Genomic DNA, 22,584 nt, shown 5'->3' with positions numbered 1-22,584 from the left:
CTAGAACACTCTAACCTCTGGCTGTCCCTGCAATGCAACCTCAAATGGAAAATGCTGTCATCTTGGACAGTGTTAAACATCTTCTTTGATGAAGGAGCCTATTGTTTTTACATGTGTATTAGCACAGTTTTGGTTACTACTGCTGCAACAACAAAATGTCGGAATAATTAGTGAGATGTGAAAGTGACTGATTGAGCAGGTAAGTCAGCTGCATCAGGAGATTAGATCAAGTCTCTTCAGCAAAGCTACTGTACTCTTAGGCAATCTGAGATGTGTTTCTGGCACGATACGCACCACTTCCCATAAGCTACATTTTAGGGTATTAAATATTCCCACTTAAATGAATAATCGACATTTGTCATTGGTGATGCCATAATCATATACTTTCTGTACACATTCAGTACAGTATGCACATTTGCATTGTCATAGTATCAGACCTTCACTTTGATTTCTGCTAGAAAAGGATGATGCACTGTATTGCACATTCTGCAACTCAAAGCCATTTATTTGTAAGATGCTACTGTAGGTCTCTTGCTGATAGAGCACCTGAGCTGGGAAAACAATCAGGATTTAGGATCTTTTTATGTTCAGGAATCTATGGAGCCAGTCTGAAGCCAGGGGTCTGGTTGAACTGAAAGCTGAACCTCAAATGTGTCCGAAACATCTCTGTGGCAAAACCTTAATCTTTCAAACAATAACCTTGATGCAGCAAAATTGCAACTCTGCTATATTTTAACATTGTAGAAAAGAGCATCTTAAGATTAATCCTTGCTTTGTAATATGCACAAAATACCCCAGCTCAGAATCCAACCCAGGAGCTACAGTGAAGTGAAGCAAGACACACTTCACACCATGACACCAACGTTTATGAGACGCCACATAATCTCATATTTTATCATTTGTGCTAGTGACTTTGAAGAAGCTCTTGTATTACTTATGTTTAATTTGCAGTCAAATAAACTACATGAGCACTTCAGTGAAATGTTGAGAAAGATATATGCATATACAGTATTAAAGAACAGATGAACACTACACCATACAGTACATCCTTAAATATTAACACTAAACACTTCACGTCCTTAATGCAAATAGATATCCTGTGCCATTTGTTTTCTGTATCACATCCTGGATAAATAAGTGTGGCGACAGCCTGAAGGAGGCATATTCAGCTGTACCTGTCCATGGACAGGGCTACATGTGACATTCCTCACATGACCTATGGTCTCAGGGCATTCTCCCAGCTCTCCCCCATCTTTCACCTCTCTGAAGAAACAGAATGAGCAGTGTTCATATTAAAGTCTGATGATTTAGTGTCAAGTAACACTTCACCAATGTGGTCAATGTAGTCATTTCCTTGTTTACAAACTCCTGGACATATCCGGTTACTGTATGGTGACATGTCTGTCTTGTGTTTTTCCATGGATTTTTGTTCTGGAACACCATCTGTGTTTTTGCTAGTAAGTTTCTGACAACTTTCTATTGCAATTTCATAGTTTTATGTAGTCCCCTTGATCTAGAAAATTGAAAATTTAGACTTTTAATGTACAGTAGCACCCACTAGTTACTTTGGGTCAGTGAACCAAGTGAAAAACTAATTTTGAACTTTTAATATGTGTTGCCTGTTAATATAATTAAATAAAAAAATGGACTGTGCATTAGGAAAGGAGAGGGTCTATCTTCCTCATCACTTGATGTGGATTTAAGCTTTTCAGTGGGATGAGGTTTTTCAGCTCACAGAGCTACTTTTCCTGCAGATTGCTTTATTAACCAAACATATCATATTCCTTGAGACATTCTGATACTTAAGCACATCAGTCTGGCAGAAAATAGATACCTTGTTTAGCTAATTTGTTGGATTTCTGCAGAGGATTTTACAGAGATAAACAGCATGGGCACATTTCAAAACAACTTGACCGTTTTTTAAATCATAGATCAAAGTAACGCCCAGCCCCTTTTTACAGTACAGTATATCTCACCTGTCTGTCCACATCGGGGAAATCTTGTGTTTGATATTCTATATAGTGGTCACTTGGCACTACTGCTAGCCCACCTGGGAAATCCCAGCATGCCCTTGCTGACAACAGCCCTGCTTCTGACATGCAGTCAGTGGTGTGGAGTGTGTGAACGAGACGGGAGATGCCACAGCACCCAGTGCCAGGGCACAGACAGAAATCCCACAACAGGAAGGCATGTTGAATTTTCACTGGCACTAGACCACTCCCACTGCTTGTCAGGATGAAAAAGCCACTAGAAGCGTAGGTATTATTCTGCTCCATTCTCTTTTTCTTTATCTATTTGCAGTATATTAGATGACCAAAGAAACCACATGGCACATATTGAACAATTATTCTTACATCTGGTCTTGTCAGCAGCTGTGACTTTATTGACACAGTATTTTTGTATTTGTGGGGAGGTGAAAGACTTAAGCCTATGAAATGACTCTAACACAGAAACATCTTCAGGCTTTTGCTACAAGATCTGTGTATAATAACAGCCATACAGGTTTTTGTTTCAGTTGGCAAAGACACCTCGAAACGAAAACGATGGATTCTACTTGTCAGAGTAAAAAATCTGTAACAACGGGGATTAAATCTTAGTCAGGTCAATTTTGTATGGCTTTGAAAATGACCAAAAAGGGCAGGTTGAGGGCTATTGTTCTTCAAAGAATGGATTATGTCTTTAGCATGTGTTGTACGACAGAGAAAAGAAACTGCATGTTAATATCAGGCAGTGATCACTCATTCAGGATCTTCAAGCCTCTTGTGCTCCCCTCCCAAACCTTGTGCTTTATAACCCTTTTCCTCACTGGCAGAACTTCCTACCGCAAAATCATTTCCACAAATCTCAGAAGAACATCTGGACTGCATGATGCCCCAAAATAACACTGAAAGCACTCACATAAGACTCGTTAACAGTTTCTGGAATTCCTACAATCAATATGACTAACATTACATATGAAACATGGAAAAATCTAGTCGTAAAAATAGAGTAATCCAGTGAATAAGCTGCTGCTTCGATGGTGACACCAAAGTTCATTTGTAAATCTTGTACTCTGACATAAAAGTATAATTTATCCTTGATTTTCAGTGGAAAAATATTTCTCTCAAGCTAAGGGAATTTTTAATAGTCTTATCAGGAACACACACATATATCAAGCGTCTGCTAATGCTATTGACCCTTTTCTACAGATCTGCTGGGATATAAAGCATGTAAGTACTGTAACTTTTACACTTCAGCTATCAGGCACTCAGTGTAATCTTTTAAAGAACAATTCCGAGTACTGTGTACTGTAGGTACATGTTATAGACACTGGGCATGTGCAATAACCATCTGTACCTGGAGAATAAAGGCTGAATCCATAACACACTGAAGCCTGTTACTTCAGGGTGTTAAAAGTAAAGAAATAGAGAATGCACCCCACCTCTGAAGCAATTCAAAGGCCAGTGCAGTAATAATAGTCCCCCAGTGCAGTAGTAAAAGTAACTCTGCCTTTAGGGTTCTGGTGTTTGCAATGATACAATGTTCCTGGCAATCCTGTCTGCAGAGCAGTGGCAGACCAGTAGAGGTCAATGAAACCCAGGCTGTGTGAATCCCCTGACTCTCAAATCCCTGCTCTGCCTGAGACCCATCACAAAGCAGTGCATAAGACAATAGGATACAATTTTCTAATAACAATTCTCCAGGCAAGAACAGATTCTCTTTGGCAGTGACAGCCTAGGGACACCCCATTTACACAACAGAAGTTTACTGAAGCAATCTGAGAGTACAACAGCAGTATCACAAGTGGGGCTGGAACCCATAACCTTCTATCTCCAGATACAGATCCAGAGCCCAGGTGTCACTCTGACTCCACACTGCTGCAGCCTGCAGTGATCAATTCACACAACTGCAGTTCTCTTATACAGTGTAGTGTATATTATTCACAAATTCATATTAATTTATTGAACTGTAATCAATGTTATCTTGTCACAATTCACTGAAAAATATTTTGAGAAGATCTCTTATACAGACTGGGATGGAGGCAGACAGAAAAGGATTCAGCAGAATGTAACAATCAGGGATTATTACTGAAAAGGGGGAGATGTTCTGCAAAAAATGGAGACAAGAGTGGCCTTCAATCCGAACCGCACTGTAATGGCTTTTTAATGTAAGACTTTCTGAGCCTTTCTCACTCAAATTATTCTGCACTGCAGAGTGTTTTCTTTAATCGGGGAGCCTGACTCAACATGGCAGCTGGGAGTGTCGAGTCTGTCTTTTGGAAGCTGGTTTGGGAACAGAGGCCCTGAGACCACCAGGAGCAGCCTGAGTTTGACGCTCTGAGTCACCAATCCTCAGAATGAAGTAGACATGCATTTCTAGTAGAAGTACCAGGTGTAGTTCCATTCACATCTGTAGCAGTAGCATTGTTCTCGAAGATGATTCTCATGATTCATTCTGCCAAGACAGCCCATAAAGCCATTCCAGTTGTGGTCTTTGATCCAAGCAAGTATTTGGATTGAGCAATCCCCCAGTCCCAGACGCGAAGGCCAGAGTTTGTGGATCTTTATAATGTCATTTTTAATGTGGAACTAGAAATTCTAGAGAGAAGAAACAAAGGGTGTAATTGTATAACAAGCCTAATTAACCTCTCGGAAAGTGCTGGTGTACACACATTTCTCACAGCTGTGCAAATAAGCATAAGAAAATAATGACTGCAGAGCATAATGGTTTGATTCACACTACTGTATCATACAATCGAACAGTCAAGCAAAAGCAAAGAGGTTTTTGTTTTTCAAATGTTTGTACAAAATGATATTCAATGAGAGGGTGTATATAGATAGGTGGGGAATAACTTTTTATACAGTAGCGTTTCCAGGGTATAAACAAATATTTTCTGATTGTTTACCAGCTAGGGCACTACATTTGGAGTGATTGTGCTCTATAAAGACCTACTGTAGTGTTTAAAGGTAAAATCAGATTGAAATAAGCTGTGTTTTTGAAGAATGTTAAGGAGGAAATAACTTAAAAAAGCAAAATAATTATTGCAATTATTAAAAAATAACAAGCAAGATTTTGTAATAATTCAATAGTAAGCACTTTGTATTCCTCCTTCATTTTTCCCCACCAGTGCAGCTGCATGTTAAGTCCTCCTCCTCTGGCCCTCAGGCCACACCTTCTTATGCCTCTTCTACTCCTGCCTTTTCTCACTGGCTGGTATTATTGCCTGTGGAGCAATTATTAAAGACAATGCTGCTGTTCGCAGCAGGTCAACAGGTGCATGACAAGCCTTGTCAGAGCAGTTCCAGTATCTAAAAGTGCAGATTTTTCACCTTGCCAGCCCATGGGCAGACAGTGGTATGATTGTGTCTGTGGAAGACCTGAATGTCTCCAGGAACAGTTTCCAGGGACTCCTGACAGTGTGAAAGACTCTGCTGGTTACAGCTCAAACTGGGAGAGAGATGTGTGGGGGAACGGTAGATCCAGCTGAGACTGGAAGGTTTTAGGGGTTCAAAACCAAGTTCATCATAAAACAACACAAGGCCGCACAAAATGTCAAGGTGATTCTAAAGCCTGAAGAAGTGTTCAATGTGGTGTGAGAATTATGTTGTGCTGTTCAAATAAATTCAATTCAATTTATTTGTATATAGCACCTTTCACAACAAGGTTGCCCTAAGGCACTTTACAAAGCTGCGTGACAGTCATGACATTACAATACAGAAAGAGAAAAAGCCAGAAGACAACGGAGGAAAGGAACCAAAAACTCCTCTGTAAGGAGAAAGAAAACCTCTAGGGGTCCAAGGTCAACTGGCTGCCTAACCCCTCTGGGCATGCTAACATTATACAATTCTATAAAAATACAAAATGTGGAGTATTACTGTAAGTCTTCCATCATGTCCTCCTGTGTGCCAGTACTCCATGCAGATCTCTGTAGACCAGCAAATCCTCCTAAGCGATAGCTGTATTCGCGGTGTCCCTCTTGGATCCATGGCAGTGATGCAGCACCCAACTCAGATGGTGCCCAGCTCAGGCACCATCCGGACATGTGGGGAGGAGAATAGGATAGTTTGTTGTATGTGATGATAGTTTTAAATTCTTTTGAGATGGGGCTCTGGCCTTTTAGCACAGAGTTTTATTACAGTCTTGTGGAGGCTCTTTACACCCCTGGACATGTGTGCTGGAGAGACACACGTGTGTTAGAGATTAGAGTCATCTTTCTGTCCAGAGAGGGCAGATTCTTCTGACCAAAAGACTACAATGGCCTGGGCCCCAGCCAATCAGATCTAGCTGCCTGCTTTGATTCCAACCAGCCAAGGCCTACAGTTTCCTGGTGAGAGCTACTGGCCAGCCACAGGGTCTACAGGCTGATCTCTTCTGTTTCTGAGTCTAAATATGATAGACAGATCACTATATTCACAGCATTCAGAACATATTTGGCATTAATATAACTTTTTTTCTAAATTAGGCAAGTTAAAAAGCTGTAAATCAGAGTTCATTTGTTTTGTTAAATAAACTGTCTTTCGAAGTGATGGGTTATGTGGAGGTTTATAATCTTCAGAAAAACAACAAAGTTAACATGGAATCTGTAGAAAAACAGTTTGGATACAGAGTCCAAACAGCAGAAGAAAGAAACATTGATTTTCTAACTATTTGGGGCAATACTTTGAGTGCTGGTGATTTGTTTCTTGGACAAATAAATAGCTCAGTGTGCAAAGCAATACTTCAAAAGTGCCTTTCAGCCTCTGGGCCACTTTTGTATTCTCTCTAGGAGGGGAGACAGCCAGAGGAAGAGCACTTATACAGCAACAGTCACCTTATCTGGCATGTTGATTAGCTTTTACTCAAGTGTCTGTCCTGAGAGGGAAATGGGCACTGCAGATGAAACAACATGTTCAAACATGTGCAGTCCACAGCAGCGATCCCTCACAGGGATCCCCTTTCATTCAAGACAATTACCTTTCAAGCATGTTGAGCTGCTCCCAGTGCTGTGTGTTAAAACGACCACAGTGCTGCCAAACTGGTGTTAAGAGGCCAATGGGCCAGGGAGAGGGAGGGGTGCTTCAGTTCCCCATCCCAGCGGAAGTTGGGGTAATTTCCCAAACAAGTGTAGTGTTACACATCATAATGAATCATTTCACTCCATCTCCATAACTGTAAACAGACATCCAGAACATTTAAAAAATGTATTTATAACCATGACTCTTTGGTCAAATCTGATGAATAAATCTTTCCTTTTTCTTGCTGTAATACCAGCTATTTGTTTAATGTTACAGTATGTGTATCGTCAGCTGACATACTGCGTTGACCTTTTTCATAAACAGTGCTAACAGGGCCTCTACACAGCTCTCCGATCACACTCCACCATTCACTCTCTAAAGCACCTGAGATCTGCTGCTCTCCTTGACACTCTAATCATTGGTTAAAGGGCTGACAGAGAATCCTGAGCTGAGAAAGAGCTGATTCTGAGTCCCTGATCTCACTGTTCTCCACGGTGGGTTTGTTTAGACTTGTTGCAATATATCATTACTCAAGCCAAGAGGAAAGAACAGTTTTAGTGTAGGCCCAGTGAAGTAAAGTAATAATCACATATTGCAATAGTCAGTGGTGCCAAAGGAAAATTTTTCTTTTTCCCCCTTTTCAGTATTAGATTCTCTCTGATGATATATTTAAAGATGTGTATCTTTTGATTCCTTATACAGTATAAAGTAAATGTGCCCCCCACTTGATACTGGGGTGCCCAAGATGTGATCCCCCACAGTTTCCACATGAAAGCTCACATGCAAAGCAGCAAACTCCTTTCCAGACAACAGATTTCTAAAATATGTGGATCTATACATTACTAAAAGAGTTCCTTTTAGCCACTGACACAGTATTCCTTTATGTTACAGAAAAGGCCACCACTGGAGTGGTTCAAATAAGATGCATGAGAAACTGCAACATGACTTCTACATCATGCATAGTGTGAGGAATCTTATTTTTGAGGTTTAAAAAAACTTTCCAAAGAAGAAAGTTTTTAATCATTGCATTCAAAATTAAATGTGCTTCATCCTTTCAGCCTTACTAGTGTGTTAATTCCATATGGTGTCTTAAAACATCCTTATTAGCTCACACTTTCAGAACTCAAAACAGTAGTTTTCCAGATGTTGGCAAATCTTCACATTTCAAAGTGACTTCTACAGAATAGTCTTGGATCTCATGTATACAATGTGGACCCATTTCAAGGCTAATTTCATATTTTATCATTTCATGCTCAGTGAATTATGTGAAGCCCAGGGCTGCAGGTTAAGCACAACATTAGGAGAAAGAGGTAAAAATCTGAGAAATATCTTGAATGTGCAAGAAAATCTCTGTTACTGTATTTCTCTGCAGCTGTGCATACACAATCCAATGCAATCATTTACATTTAAAATCCATTTAAAAGGAACAACACATTGTTAATGAACCATGAAAAACGATGCTCCTACTGTACCTTGGAAACCTTGCTATGGTAATGGGACACACCATGAACACAAGGCAAAACCTGGATGAAAAAACAATGTGAATGTAAGAAAAACAAACAATCACAACTCAAACATGCAAGACAGAAATTGAGTCCCAGTGCCATGAGTGGCATTAAACCTGCTGTCTTTCAGGCAACCTCCTGTTCACCCAGAATCAATACACAGTCAAACCCACAGTTCACTGAGCTAGAAGGCTGGTCATGTCAACCAGCAGGTTTGTAATATTGCTGTTTCCGTGGGACTATAACCAAATGAGCCTTGTTATACCAACAAGAGAACATGCGCCCTGAAGAAACCTCCTAAAGAGACCGGTATGAAGGACTGTTCACAAGTTCAACAACACCCCACAGATGCAGCAAACTATAACAGGCCAACACTACTTTCTGGAAAATTACCTCTTTTAATTAAGAAAGGCATCAAACTACGAAGCCATAAAAAGACGAATAAAAAAATGCCACCTTGCACATAATAACAGAACGAGAGGAGGCCATTTGGCCCATCTAGACTGTTAGGTAGTCAATAGCTACAGTTATTGATCCAAGGATGTCATTCATAAGGTGAAAGGTGAACATGAAACCCAGAAATAAAACTAGATTTTCAGGTAGCTGGCCCTTCAGCTGACAAAGGACTGAGAAGACAAATCAGAACTGCAGTATCCTATAGGAATTTTGCCACGCTATTGAAATCTAAAATTTGCAAGGAGATATAAAAAATCAAAAAACACAACCAAGCACGAGAGGTTCAGAGCTGATACAAAAAGTATTTGTGAGACTGACTTAATCCGCAAATCAAGTCTCATAGGAAGTCTGTAAAACATTTTAATGTATGATTGCATATGAACTAATTACAGGTTTCATGATTAAACAGAAATTAATTTTAATTACAGTTTGTATTTATTTAAGGAGTGTTTTTAATATAATTTATGTCCTATATAATTTCAATAGCACATAATGTGCTAAATAATTCATTTATTGGGGTGTTCTCATAGTGCAGCAGTGTTTCCACCTTGTAGGCTGATCTCATCAGGTCTTAAAAGCTGAAGCAAGGCTGTCCCTGCAATTTGTTTAAATGTCCCATTTATTTCATTTCCTGAAATAATCTTTATTACTGTACATATGAATAAACTGAATGGTGTGCAATCAGCTGTGATGAACCACCAATACACATTCTCTGTTTTTAAAGCCTTATAATGAAGGCCTGGAAGAAAGATCAGAGTTCAGGATTGCCTCAAATACTGTAGGGCTCTCTAATGGTAAGTTGTGATTCAATTCAATATACAAAAAGCTCTCGAAAGCTCTTGAAATGTTTTAATTATTACAGAAATATTATTAATATTTATTTATTTATAATAGTTATTTAAGTTTTATTAATACATGAAATGTATTAAACTTTCCAAGAGGACAGTATATAACACATCCTATTATTTTCTGACTGCTACTTCTAATTCAGGGCCCCAGGGGAGTCAGAGCCTACTGTGTCTGGGGACAAGGCTGGGTACACACCAGTCCAGCTCTGAGTACATACATGCACAAACACAGACACACACACTCAAACCAAGGGCCAGTTCTCACAGAGGCCAATTACCCCACCGGTATGTTCTTAGACTGTGGGAGAAAACAGGTGGAGGAAACATGAGGAGATCATACAAACAGCACTTCACATCTAGAATTGAACCCAGGGCCTCAACACTGCTAACCTCTGCACCACCATTCCCCCTCGCTAAGTGTCCTGGTCAAAAAACAGAGACCCTTTATAAAATAGTAAAATATCAAAAGGGATTTTAACACCTGCAGAAAATTGAAAGTGTAATGTACTCATCATGAATTTCAATATAATCATAATGAATTCCATAATGAGTTCAAAAACAATAGGGGCTTATTCCTAAGTGTTACCAGAGAGATAAATTCAGCACTATGGACAGCTCTCAGCACTAAATTATTGTCATTTTAATGTAAGTCTATCGCTTATTTCACTTTCTCAACATCTCTTTAAACCACATCCTCTTACAGCACCTTCAGCATAAATCAGAAGATTTGTTAAAGAACATGTTTTATTTAGAGGTAGACATCTCTCTGAGGCAGTCTGGTCTTGGGTCCTTAGTATGCCTCCTGTAATAGATACAGTAACGAGAATTAAGCACAGATTCATTGAATGTCCTGTTAAGTTTGGGCACTTTGGAAATATTTACAACTTTACAGAAATCATTTTTTAAAGAGAGTAACGTTCTCTACATACTTTCAGTTGGACACCAGAAAGCGGAGTTTAAAGACAAAGCAGACAGTTCCAGAGGTGGCCGTGCATGTCTGGGCCATGAGATCACCTTCTCCAGGCTTTAGAAATTGTTCTGATGTCTAAAGATGAGCCAGGAGAGTTTTGCAACAAAGATTTGCGGGCTGAAGAGGCCAAGATAAACTTTAAAAAAAGTTATGAAAGTGTGGAGATTTAAGTAATGATGGCAGCAGCAGAAGGAATTGCAAAGTTTAAGGAAATATTTATTCTGCTTATATAGAAGAAAATCTGTCCATACAGTACATACTGGGCAATGCTTCAGAAGTCTTAAATCTTAACCTCTTTTAATGGTCAAGACTAAAATCTAATTTGAAGAAAATGAAGTCAGAATATGCAAGAACTCAAAGTGGCAGTAGCAAGGCATCTTGTAAGACAATCAAATACATAATGACTTTCACACTCTGAAATGGATGAGAAATCAAGGTGTCCCAATTTTTTTAACAGTTACAGTATCTGACTATTTCCTCTCTGCAGTTTATAGCTGTTTGTGTATGACTTACGGTTCCTCAAATTGTATTAACAGGATGCAAAATCACTGTGATTCACCAGTGATAAAGCAAGGTTGGTATCTCCCATTAGACAAATATTGTACAGCTCTGAAGGGTTTCAAAGAGCTATTGTTTATCTTTATATGGATTTGCGTAATTGGGTTCCTCTGTGCTGATCCTAAGTGTGCTGAGATAAATATTTATATGAGAATGCTGAGAATGCTTCTTTTTGACAGGATATGACACTATTCAATTATTTACAAGAGAAAACAATAACTTGTTCCATACAAAATACAATATACAGTACCATATACAAAAAGTAATAATAATAGTAAAAAACTTTATTTTATATAATGCTTTTAAAGGTGGTTTCTCAAAGCACTTTACAGAATGACAACAACATTAAATAAAAAGAATACACACGATGAAACACAATTACAATATATAGAGGAGACCGTGGATGGTGGTACTAAGAAAAGCAGAGGGGTGAAGAATGGAACCAGTTAAGTAAAGGCTTTTCTGAAGAAGAGGGTTTTGAGTGGATTTGAAGGAGTTTAGAGAAGGTGACTCTCTGATATCCTTGGGAATAGAGTTCCAGAGCTTGGGGGCATAACAGGAGAAGGCCCTGTCACCCATACAATGTAGACGGGCTTGGGGGACAGTAAGGAGAGCAGAATTAGAAGAGCGAAGGTTGTGAGGTGGGGAGTAGGGAGATAATAGCTCAGACAGGTACTGAGGTGCCGAGCCATGCAGAGCCTTATAGGTGAGCATGAGGATTTTAAAGTCTACAAAGAACTTGACAGGAAGCCAGTGCAAGGACTCCAGTATAGGAGTAATGTCATCACTTGCACTAGACCTGGTCAGGATTCTGGCTGCTGCATTTTGGACATACTGCAGTTTGTTCAAAGTAGATTTAGATACCCCAGCGAGTAGAGCATTGCAGTAGTCAATTCGAGAGAACACAAATGTGTTGATCAGCTTTCCAGCCACGGTTAGTGAAAAAGTATAGAGAATATATACATATGTAGTATATGGTGCCCTTTGTGATACATCATCAGAAGGTTCTTGTAATGATGCGTAGGTCAGGACCCTGTGCAGACGGTATAATCCGGAAGTAAGTGGAAAGGACACGTGGAGGAGATGATGAGGAACTGGGCAGGGGGGCTTGACCACAGTGCAACAAGTCCAGAGGAGTCCAGGGGGTTATCCATGGAGAAGTTCAAAAGTCCAGAACCAGGTGATCCATCCAATACAAAACAAGACATGGTTAAAAACCAGAACGGGATCCGGTGCAGGGAAGGGGAATAAAAATGGGGTGACGAGGCCAGGTGCTCCGAGCCCCGGACCCAGATGGTCAGGACGCCGGGTTGAAGTCTTTGCTGTCCGGCCTCTCCAGGACCCGCTGGTAGGCGGGCTTCCGGGCGTCCAACTCCCAATGCTGAGCCCAGAATAGTGAGAGTGCCTGGCTTTAATAAGGAGGGCTGGATTGGAGGCAGGTGCACAAAATCAATTAAAATGTGAAAGAGCCGGAGAGCCCTTAAGAGGATGGATTACTATCATGACAGTTCTGTACAACGATTAAATTAAATAATTAGGAACACACAAATGAATTCAATGCTAGAGTCTAGAAGTAAGTTTAAGACAGGATTTGAACATGCTGACTGATTTATAAGATCTGATTTTGGCTGGGAGATCACACCAGTCTGGAGCAACAGAGCAGAAATCACTGGTCAAGATGTGTAGGTATATGAGACATGTTAGAAATGATATGTAGGTACTGTACAGTATATAGGGGATAACAGAATGTTCAAGTCCTTAAAGGTGAACATTCATTTTTAATTTTATTTTAAAATTCACAAGGAACTAAGTGTTAGTTACATGTGCAGTATGACTATGTGTCGATAAAACCCTCCTTAGTCATTTTAAAGAAAACTGCTTAAACATTCATGCCTCTAGGATCATTTTAGATCTAGAAGATGTATGTATTTTATATTGAAGTTTCTTGTTTGCCTCTGTGCCTAATGGTTGCACTATTACTCAATAATACAATAAACAACTTTATATCCACTTACACTGATTTATTTTGGATTTTACAATCCTGGCTGTATAGTCTGTGTAAATAATTGTGAAAGCACTCCGTGACAATTTCTTCGTAAGGACACTATAATAAAAATCATTTAAATTGAATTGGAAACATGCAAGAGCCACAAAATAGAGTTTATCCCAGCAGGGTAGAAAACAGAATATGAATATGACAAAAAGCCATTCTACCCATACCTATAATACCTAATACTATTATTCATTCATCCTAGAATCTCATCCAGCTGCTCCTTGATAGAAACCAGGGTTCCAGTTCATTTCACCTGATCCATTCCTTTTTTAATTATTATTAATTTAATTGACCCACAAGTTCAGATAAAGCGACATTCATTAATACACATCTCCATAACTGGGTGTTTTACAGACGCTATTTGAGTGAGGTACCTTGCTCAAGCAGTGGTGCCTCAGCGAGGATTTCAGCCAGTAGTTATGAGTTCTGTAGCCTGACCACAGCCCCACACAACTGAGTGATGTGTCATTCCTCAAGCTGCTGAGGTTTCTCAAAGCTCTTGCCACCCAAGCCACATCCTTTCTGTAAACAAACATGTTACAAGATTATTCCATTTGCACTTGTATTGCAACTATGGTACATAACTCTATCGTTGCACAATGGAAGTGCAACAGTATACTGTACATTTTGCTTCGCTAGTTCAATGGGCACATAAAAGAAGTTATTTAAATTTTAAGAGATAGTAGTATTGTAATATTGTTCCATAGTATTTCAACAAAATGACAAGTGTTCCATGTCAGATATTTCAGTTTATTAATTTATTAGGAATCTATAAATATCCATTCAGAGAGCTGTTGTTTTGTTTCTAATCAATGCAAGAGCAGTGAAAGATGTAGTCATGCCTTGCTTGGGAAGTGAAGGCTGCAGCCCACCTGGCTGCTATCAGCTTGATTAATGGTGGCTTTGTCTGTGAGAGAACACAGACCTCTACAGCAGGCAGGAGTCTGGGCCAGAGAAATCAGAGACCAGGCTCTTTGAGTCACAGCCCACATCCTGAACAGCCCGTAGTCCAGGACTCTGTGTTCTGTTGGTAGCACTGTAGGGTGTGGAAATAACCCTTTAAAAACTCTTAACAAACAAGTTACTAACACAAACCTGTTGATGCACTATCCAGCTGTATAATTATTTTGAATAAGAAATTCCAGAATTATCAGAATAAGAAATTCCGAGAAAGAATTTTCATCTTTTGAAAGCTAGAAAGAACTCTTTCAGTTTGGCTATGACAGTGGTGGGGTGTATTATTGACGGATGAATGTTATTTTGCCCTTGAAGGACCTGCAAAAATCAACATGTGTGTTGCTATTATATTACTTAAGTAAGGCATGATCTTTCACTGCTCTCTCACTGTTCTTTTACTGTTCAAAAAAATACATTTATTTACATTATATTGTGAGGAAAAATCTCCTTTTACACAAGAATGCCATTGGTGCAGATTGAGAGAATCCTTACTGTTTAGCAAATCACTGGAAACCAAGAGTTTTCCATTCCAACAAAGCCCATCCAAAAATGTTGATTTTCCAACTTGACTTACAATACCACAATGTCAAGGAAGCAATGTGAAGGCATGTCATGGCATCTTTGTTCTGAACATCCACGTTCGTGTAACTCCCCCATGCCATCAACAGGAGCCTGTCACAGGCAGGCAGCAGTCTATATTCGTAGCAACTGAGTAGTGTTATAAAACATTACATAAAGTGTTATAAACATGATTTGGATATTCATGTGTAAAATATTTTTTCAAAATCTTTATTATTATTTCTTACACTTATAAAGCGCTTTTCTGGACACTCCACTCAAAGCACTTTACAGGTTATGGGGACTCCCCTCCACCTCCACCAGTGTGCAGCCCCACCTTGATGATGCAACGGCAGCCATAGTGTGCCAGAACGCTCACCACACACCAGTGCATGACACATTGTGATGCTCCTAAATATAATTATTTATTTTTATGATAAAATTCAAATTCTGTGCAATTTGATTTATGTTGAGTTACGTTTCAACCTCCTTTGACCACTGTGAAGCCCCAATGAATGGGATGTTCATTTTCAATGTTGATTTTGGTATGCCTGATTTCTGTGTTGTGGTCCTGATTGAATTTTTCTTTCCGCTTCAAAATAGCCAAGAGGTGCTTGGTTTTCATTTTGACCAAACAATGTTGAAGAGGGACAGGCTGATGGGATATTATAGGATAGGATATTTTAGATCTGATCAACAAGAAACACCTGTCAGCCTATTGTACCAAAAGCTTTAAAACAAAAAGTTTCTTCTAGGAGCTGTATTACTCAGTCATGTTCTGTTTTTGTGAGAAATTATTATTAATAGAGTTCATAATGAAAATCCTAGTATAAAGTAGATTAAACAGTCCTACATTTTTTGTAGGCACTGTACAACAAGACACTAATATTGCCTTAAACCCCTTTATTTTATTAAAATGAGAAAACTGTCTGTTCACTAAAAATACTTTGAGATTTTTAAACAATGGATGACTAAATGGGGAAATGAGTTACCCTTTTCGTTTAATTGACAGTCATTCTCTCGTGCAAGATAAGTGATCTCAGCTCTGTCTTCTTCAAGAGCTCTCTGTTGCTCCTGCAAATCTGAAGAGGTACATGATGCTTCAGCATATTAAACAAATTGAATACTTTTGAACCAGACTAATCTTGCTTTTCTCAATAGAGTGCTATCCAATCTCAGTCCACAACAGAACAGCATCATCTTTAAATCATTACTCTGTTATTCAGGACAGAAGAAGGGTCATCTCTTTTTCTGGTAGGGTCATCTCTTTTGCTTAACAGTTTAGTTCAGGCAGACAAGACAAGGTTTCCTGTTGTGACAATCTGAAAAGAGGCATTGTTCTATGCTCTTAGAATGACTACTTCAGTCCTAGCGTGTGTGCTCTCAGAGCACCTAATTCAGCATGGAATGCATTATGGTGCACAAACAGGCACATTTTTCTATATTTCTTTTAGGCAGCCTTTCTTGCCTTGCACTTATTTTTTTCCTGTAGTGACCTTTGGAGTCAAAGTCAATACTACATATGAATGCATGCTACATGCAATGCAAAATCACTCCCTGCTTCTTAAACAAAATGCATCTTTTTGTCAAACTGTTCTCATAATAATTAATAATTCTCATAATCATCTAAAAATTGCATATCTGATGGTACATTTCTTCTTTCTTTCTATTTCAATACTTTTCATTGGAAAAGTTATAATTCTGTAAATAAAACAACTGGATTGCAAAAGTTTGCAATTCCCTTTAGACTTCTTTGTTTGGAGACACAAGAAACACACAAGCACGCATACTGAAAGAAGAGGTGGAAGTGCTAAGGTTACTTTGATGCTACAGCGTTTTTTTCTGCATGATTACAATCCCTCCCGTAGGATTACCCGGCAGATAGTTGAGGCTGGTCCTGGGCTCACTGTACCTGGTTTCTGGTGACCTTGCTAATGCTGTTGCACAACAGCTAATGCTGTTGCTGCTCTAGTGTTACAGAGTGCCCTTCCTCCTACTCTTCCAGAGACATTCTTTGATTTTAACTTAACTTAACTTAACTTAACTTAACTTAACTCCCAACTCTGAACTCACCTTTTTACCCTGGCCTATGTCTGACTGCATTCTATTCAGTATATTCTTGTACTTTTTTCTTTTATAGTATGTACAAGGTGAAAAACATTTCACGTGAAAATGCTGCCTCGTTAGGGGTCACAGTTGCCCTCCAGTTTTCTACAGCTCACCCCATGTCATAGGCGTTCTTGTAGAGACTGTGGTGACCAATCAAGAACACCTATTCTGATGTTCTTTTAACCTTTTGGTCATCAAATTTGATGCCACTTTAATACTGTTATCCTGTTATAAAGTCCATTTACAACCAAGCTTGAGGTTCTTGGCAGAAGGCCCCAGTTGCTTGAAATACCCTTTGGAATCCGTCTACCTCTCAGATCTAACTTGGATACCAAACACCTGAGAGACTCTGCATAACAACCCTAGAAAAGGTCAGAATATTATGAATCTTCCAAATCTTCATAGAAATGTTGACTTTTCTTTTACAACATGAGCCTCACCTTTATGTGCTCAGCATAAGCTGGGTCAGGACCCATGGGGCATGGAGACTTCTTCAGGAGGTGATCTGTACTGATAACACATGGGGAGCTTCTTCGTTCATTTCTAGTGGTGGGAGTGTTTTTGCACATGGCCGACACCTAAAGAACCTCCTTGTTCCCTGTGGGGAGTCTTGGTAGGAGCATTAGGATGAACTACAAAAGGTTACAAATGAGAGGCCATTTGACCCGTCCAGCCTGTTTGGTAGCAGTCAAGTAATCCAAGGATCTCATCTGGCAACCAGAGTATTAACTATGGGGCTGGGCAGCTTGTTCCGTTCTCTCACAGCCCTTTGGGTAAAGACGTGCCTCCTGTTCTCAGATTTTAACCATGCGAACACACTTTCCACTTGTGTCCTCTGACTTGTGTTTTATTTTTCCTTCTGAAGAAATCCTCTGGGTTGACTTTGTCAGTGATAATTTCGAAAGTTTGTATCAGGTCCCCTCGCAGTCTTCTCTGTTCACTAACAGGGTTCAGTGGCATCAGCCTGTCAGTATTAGACACTCCCTTAAGACCCAAGATGCATCTGGTTGCTTTTCTCTGAACAGATTCCAGAGCAACAATACTTTCTATAACATGGTCAACTAGATTGTCCAGAATATTCTAAATGAATACATTTACAACCTGTGTCTTGTCTGTATGCACTCTGAGATTTTGTTCTCTCTAATATCATGCTGTGTCCAGAGCCAGAGAAAATGTCCAGCCCACCAGTGTTTAAATCACCTGGCGAGGCACTAAAGTCAAACGGTTTCATTGCAATACCACCACCAATTCTCTTTGCACCAGTCTGAGTGCATCACTGTCACGCCCTCTGCAGCCAGAGGGCGCTTCTCTTCTGTCCTGTCTCTCGTTTCCGGTGCTTTGCTGTCCTTCTAGTGTTTATCTCTCTCTGGGGCTATATGTTTCTGGGTCTTTCTTTTGCCTTCGCTCAGCATTGACGTTCGGATGTCCTGAAACCCGCCTAGCACCAGGTTACCCCACGTCCACTACCTGAGGGCTTAGGTTTCTACATGGCATTTCCTGAACAGCTGAGCCCGGGCTAACCCCTGTCTCGCCGCTATGCATAGGGTCTTTTATGCTCTCCTGCCATTCTATGGTTCGTCCCTTCCGACATCCGTGACAATCCCACTGTGCATCTGGCAGTAAAACGCAGTGGATTAGCTTGAAATGACTAGTACCTTTATATATGAAGCAATATTGTACAGGAAGATTTTCTGTCTTACCCATATTTCAGTAGGATTCTCCAAGTAATCCCTTAATTTAGACTTCCAGTATAAATATGTTTGTAAGACGGAGAGCCCCTTTGCTCTTCCTAATGTGAAAAGCTGAATGTAAAAACGCGATGCTATCCTGAAACCCCCTGGCTATAGAATATTCCAGTTTTGGAATTTCGTCATGTAGCTTTCTTTGTATTACATACATTGATAAACTGGGTAATAGAAAACAGTTGTACAAGGCCTCTGAATGTAAGCAAGGCTTGTACTCTGCTTCTGTTGAGCATTCAAAAGGTCACACTGAGAGCTTTCTGAGATGCTTCAGTGAGATCTGTAACAACATGTTGTGAAATCCTGAGGCATTTATGCAAACCATATGTTTATGAAAAAATTAGTCTTCATATACTTATCTGTTTATATGTTTCCTTCAACAGAAAAATGTAACTGGGCTGCTAGAATTGGCTCATTTTTCAGGATGTCAATCAAGTCCTGCTATTGATATTTTAAGTTTCAGTACGATGATTTGGCATGTTTAAAATCATAAAAATCCGGTTTCTTATCCAAGACCTTGAATATTGGTGCATAAAAGATCCATTAATACCCTTTAGGCTGCCTTGGTCCTTTGAGAATTTGGATCACCGAAGGAAACAGAAAGGTTACAGAGGAGTCAAGGCCCTTCAGCCCATATGGCCCAATTGGTAGTTTGCAGTTAATTGATGCCAGGACCTCATCCAGCTGTTTCTTTAAGGAAGCCAGGATATCAGCTTCAACAAGGTGGCTGGCTGGGCTGCTTGTTCCAGACTCCCACTGCGCTTTAAGTAAAGACGTGCCTCCTGCCCTCAGTTTTCACAGCACTTCCACAGAGTTGCAACTTGTATCCCCGGCTCATGTTTCATTGTTGATTCTGAAGAAGTTCACTGCGTCTTGGAGGATTTTTATTACTTGGATCAGGTCCTCTTATAGTTTTCTCTGGTCAAGGCTAAAAACATTGATGAAATCTCTCTCTGAAATGCTTTCAAGATGAAAAGAGTCAGTTGTCACATTGGCTGAGTGCCCCTGGGGCTGGCTGAGTTCAATTCATTGTTTTCTCCATATCATACCAGTGTTCTATCAATTACAGAACCTTAGAGTTCTCCAGAGTTTTCAGCACGCAGCAGACCAGCAGCACTATTGATGAGAGCTGGGTCTGTCCTTGTTCTGTTGGTTCACAAGCTCTGGCCTGGCCATGCACATTTTGGAGAAGGTACATGCACACACTTCATCTGCTCTTGGAAGCACAAACCAAGCGGAAAGATGTGTAATTAGAAAGCATTAGAATAATGTTCTATGTTTTTTTTAAATGCTTTCATCAGTGGAGACAACAAACTCTACCAGTTATCCATTTACAAGGCCTTGCAAAAATATCCGTGCCTTCCAATATTGTACCATTCTGTTGATTCACAAATGACATACTCACATTTTTTAAAAGAGAGTGTTTTCAATCAAAACTTGGAAACTCAAACCAAACAATTTTATGAGTGACAGCAGTTAAATATCATCACAAACTGCAAAGAAAATCAAATACTAAAATATATTGACTGAATAAGTCTTTTGCCCTCCTCAGTCAGTGACTGGTTGAAGTGCATTTGGTAGCAATTATTGCTGCCTTTTTAAGTCTTTTTTTCCCACTCTACCAACAAACCAGAAACTTTCACCCATAAAGTTTTCAATCTGGGTACATACCTACTATTTTCTTTAGAAATACCATATTCCCTGTAATAAATAACCTTCCTATTCTGTTCCAGATGATTTACACCATACCTTTTTTCTAAACTCTAATTTAACATCATATTTACTGTATTAAGAATTGGGTTTTTATGTGGATACACATTTGGGAAATGTGGGGAAGCAATTAAAAACACCAACAAAATGCCGGGATATATAGTAAGAAGGAAATAATTAAATTAAAGGATGTTATGTTAAACCCGTATAATAGATTTATAAGGCCCCATTTAGAATACTACATAAAATACAGTCTTAAACTACAAATATTACAGCTCTGGAGACTTTCCAGAGGAATGCAACCAGATACATTCATCTAAAGGGACCAAACCTTTTTAGTTTTCAACGGACAACAAGGGGACCTGACTGTTCAAAATCCTGAAAGGCACTGACTGACAAGTTCAACCCTGGACATTTCTGCAGAGTGGGCGGTGAAACACTGAGCAGTGGGCACAAGTGGAAACTGAGTGGAAGTGCCCTTAAAACCAAGAACAAAGAGAACAAAAACCCACTTATCCAAAAAGATGTAACTTGTGGTTGAAGCCGATACACTGGTTTCTTTCAGGAAACAGCTGGATTAGATCCTTGGATTAATTAACTGCTAACTAGCAAACAGCATAGATGGGCCGAATGTCTTTCTCTCCACTGGTAACCTTTGATACGTCCGCATGTACTTGACCTGTGTGGAACCTGTCACATGCAAAGACTTGTCCCTTCTGAAACTGTACTGGAGATCTCGTATAATGCTGCTGGTTTCTTTATTCTTCAAGTACTGTATTACAAGGAAGGCAACCTAATTATGAGTAAATTACCCATCCTTCTTAGTTTAGGTCATTATATTGGCAGTGTCCAGTCCTCCGTGCTACCCCTACTTTCGGTGAATGTCAAACAATATTTGTAACAGGCACAGCCAAAGTTACTCTTCCTCTGCAGCGAAACATGAACTAGATGGATTTCCTGAGTGAATCATTTTAAGGCAATGGCTGATTTACTAGAATTTCAAATTATATGGAGTGAAGGATTTGTAAAGGTGATGGTTATATTGCCTGATTCATACCAGCCAGACTGGAGTGCTCAGTGCTTGCGTGGGCACAGACCTCCCACACTCAGTTGGAAATATAGATAAGATCCAACAACATTCAGAGAAAGATAGTATCTCTGGTCTCAGCTTTGACATTGACAGTGTGTGGCCCTTCAGAACACGCTCTGCCACATCATGGGGCAATCACTAGGGAGACTGTGCTCCATGCATGACACTCACTATGACCTATGGTTTCCAATTCCTCTTCTCTGGTCCATGTCTCTTCTACCTGCTGGCTTTTTCCTGTCTAACCCATTGGATTTCAAGGAGCCTTTATTCTAGAAGTCAACGTGGGCCAGATACAGTACTTCACCTGCACCCAGGTTTCCTTTCCTTGTGCTAGATGTCTCCAGCTTCATGTCTACCTTACTAAAAAGCCACTAAAAAGAAGAATAAAATCCACTTTTTTAGAAAAATTGTTCTTTATTATGTACTGTATTCTGTGCACCTAAAGGGAATACACACTGTTCAGATCTGCCAAAATACAATAGCATTGTGAATAATCAAGTACAAATCGTTAGCTTGGAAAATGTTAAAATGCTTTATAAGCTTCACAGACTAAACAGTGACTCTCTTGCAGGATCTATGGGAGTGTAGTGTATTTTAAATAAGATATGAACAGCCGACGTTGTGCTATCTTTACATCGGACAAGAGATGCTAAATTCCCTGATACGTCTTGTCATTATTCCGTCTGGCATGACTTTTATCCTCATTTGTATTTTGTTTGGTGCTTCTTTGTGTGAATTCAAGAAAAATAACAAAACAAACATCAGATAATGGGCTTATACAGGCTTTTAGGTAAATATTTTATACAGAAACAAACAGCAACAAGTTCCAACTGGATTAGATTACTGTCATGCCTGACTGGAAAACCTTGTTTAGGGTTACAGAAGGTCACAGGGTTCCTGTAGAGCATTCTGTACTGCACTTTCCATTGTGCTGCAAAGACTAAATGATGTTTATTTGGGATCTGGCTTGCCTGATGTGAATATGGTTATTGTTGTATGGGAAATGACTGCACAGCAAAAAGTGTGGGATGGAGGTTAAGAAAAGGACAGCCTG

The sequence above is a fragment of the Atractosteus spatula genome, chromosome 1 (genome assembly GCF_055471065.1).
Source record: "Atractosteus spatula isolate fAtrSpa1 chromosome 1, fAtrSpa1.hap1, whole genome shotgun sequence".
NCBI lineage: Eukaryota > Metazoa > Chordata > Actinopteri > Semionotiformes > Lepisosteidae > Atractosteus > Atractosteus spatula.
This window is presented reverse-complemented; position numbering follows the sequence as displayed.